This window comes from Otolemur garnettii, unplaced genomic scaffold, assembly GCF_000181295.1.
Source record: "Otolemur garnettii isolate 467f Iridium unplaced genomic scaffold, OtoGar3 scaffold00047, whole genome shotgun sequence".
Taxonomy (NCBI): domain Eukaryota; kingdom Metazoa; phylum Chordata; class Mammalia; order Primates; family Galagidae; genus Otolemur; species Otolemur garnettii.
The window spans coordinates 6,932,760-6,935,655 of record NW_003852442.1 but is presented as its reverse complement, the minus strand read 5'-3'; positions in this window follow the sequence as shown (position 1 = coordinate 6,935,655).

The following is a 2,896-nucleotide window of genomic DNA, read 5'->3' as shown; positions in this document are numbered from 1 at the left end:
AACTTGGAATTGAAGCCAACAGTCAGATTTTCCTGCGTGGCTGAACAATTAACATGGGGATTTCAGAGATGTGTGTGGGCATGTTTTCAGAAACACAAAAGGCTGGGGGCTGAGAAATAAATAGCAAAGATATTTAGAGAGATATACAGAGATATTCATAGAAACCTACTTCTCCTTACTGAGCTGGCGGTAGTTGGTTTCTCCTACTTTCACCAAGAATCCTGGCCACCGACAGGGAGTTGTAGAAATGGTTCAGGGACTGGGGAAGCTATATGGGGGGCATAGGACTCTGACACAACACAACACAGTATGGACAATGCTGACTCACTCCCAAAGATACTGAGCTGTTGTATGAAGCCCTTGAACATCAAACTGTAGCACCAGGAAAACAAATCAGATTGGAAGAATAAGTGGTGTTTCGCCTGAAGAGGAGGTAGGGGACACCACTAACGAGAGTTAAATAACCTGGAACAGACAGGACAGTCCAGGCTTAAAATATTCTGTTAACGTCAGGCTAGCCATTGTCACAGTATCCCCTAACCAATTAATGTAAGGTCACGTTACTCAGGGTTACACAGCTAAGACTGTTTATCATCTCCACTCTTTTCAGTGGTCTATTAATGAGATTTTGACATATGTGTCACAGGGTCAAGAGAGCAATTACTTCTCAAATGAATTCATAAAGTCCCAACATCACTAACATCAAGCACCATATTGTGAATTCCGTGGAGTATGAATATATAAAAAGAAATAGCCCTTCACATGTTTCTCATTACATGACCTTGAGGAAGTTACTTGAACTCTCTGGGCATCAGTGTACTTCTTGGCTTAAAAAAAAAAAAATGTTCAGTATGTATCCCTTCATAGAGTTATTGTAAAAATTAATGCTACATCCCTCTGAATGTTTGGCCCCTCCAAACCTCATGTTGTAATTTAATTCCTATTTTAACAGTATAAAAATTCAGACCTTGAAGAGGTGATGAGGCCATGAGGCTTCTGCCCTCATGAATAAATTGAGTCTATTATCAAGCAAGTGGGTTCATCATGAAAGGCCAAGTTCAGCCTCCTTTCTCTCGCTTCCACCAGGGGATGACGTAGCAAGGAGGTCTTTACCAGACGTCAACCCCTTGCTTGATCTTGGGCTTCTCAGTCTCCAGTACTGTGAGAAAATAAACTTCTGTTTGCTGTAAGTTATCCAGTCTGTGATATTTTGTTCTAGCAGCACAAAACCGACTAAGACAATTCAACTTAGGAACACAAGGTGCTCAGTACAGTGGGTACTATTTGGTGCTGATTAAATAGTACTACTTGTTATTATTATTAAAAGTACAGTGCTGCCTCCACTGACTTAATTTCAAAGGCAGATCAGCTCTCCCTGTACAAAATTATTTCATATGCCACTCTGGCTCATAGAGATTCTCTACAATAATGTAGAAATTCTACGAGGAAACCTGAAATATCATATTCAGTCCTTCTATGAGATAGTTGTCCAAGTAGATTCTTTCCTTCCAGTGGGTTTTAATGAAGAGAAGGCGGAGATAAACCATACGACTCTTGGGAGGGTTGCAGATCTGGACGGATGACATGGAGGTGAGGCGGGCTGGGAAAAAAAAAATGTCTTGATGGAGAAGCCGGTGCTGTCACCATGATCCTTAAGTCTTAGTATTCACCAGGCAGATGTGCATGTGTCAGAAAGACTCTAGATTCTCAAAACTCCAAAATCTTAAAAGCAGGTGTCTCCAAGTGAAAAAACAGGGATTTTTCTGCCATTTACTAGTCATTTTTGAAAAGGACAACTGTCTTTATGAGAGCAAAGATGGTGTCTCACCCTGAGCCCTACATAGGACCCTCATTGTTTTCAGTTTAAACTTTCCAGGTGGTACCCCTAAAATCTCCCTCTGAGGTGGGAATAAAAACAAATGCTTGGTCTTCAGGGAAGTACAAGCCCAGGACTAGTTCTTTGAAGACCAATATCTTAGCAACTGATTCTCAAAGTAACTTCAGACCTGCCCCTTCTCTTTGCCAAAATGTGTTCTCATCTATCACATGCGTCCCACTGACCATGTGTGGTTAGCTCTAGTAATCTGAGCTTTATAGTCCCATAGATTTGGTTGAACAAGCATATCTATACTTCATTAATAATACAAAATCTAGGAGCATCTATAACATTTACACAATTAAGTAATTTACTATTCCCTAGGACAACACAATAATAATCAAGGTGATTGAGCATGATGTTTCGGGCATCATCTTCCTCTTGGGAAAGCTCTCGCTTTTTTAATTGCCTTGTAAAGATTGTATGAATTATTAACTCATGTACTCTAAAGTCCATAAGTGAAATGCAAAAAGCAGTCAACAAGTTGCTTTTTCTAAGACTCCAATCATCCTTAATGCTAGGAAGGTTTTAATCACACCAAATAGTACACTGAAATTTATTTAATTGTTGATATTCATTTCAACCTGAGGTGTTCCCTACCACAGCACTGACTGAGGCTCTCACACTTTTGTAAATTAAACTTCAGATCCCTTAAAGTGTCGATCTGAATTATATTTAATTTCATGTAGGTATCCAGTTGTCCCAGCACCATGGATTGAAAAGACTATTCTCTCCTCGGTGAATATATCTTTGTAAAGTGTACAATTCAGTGGTACTTAGTAGGTTCAATTTCCTAAGAACCTCATCACTCTCCAAACAAAACTTCAACCCATTAGAAGTCAATTCACGTTCTTCCCTCTCCTAACACCTGAGAGTTATTTCTCTGCTTTCTGTATCTCTGGATTTGCCTATTCTTAACATCTCATATAAATGTCATACATTTAATCATACAAAATCATACAAGCTATGACATTTTGTGTCTCAGCATGATGTTTTCAAGGTTTATGCATGTTGTACCAT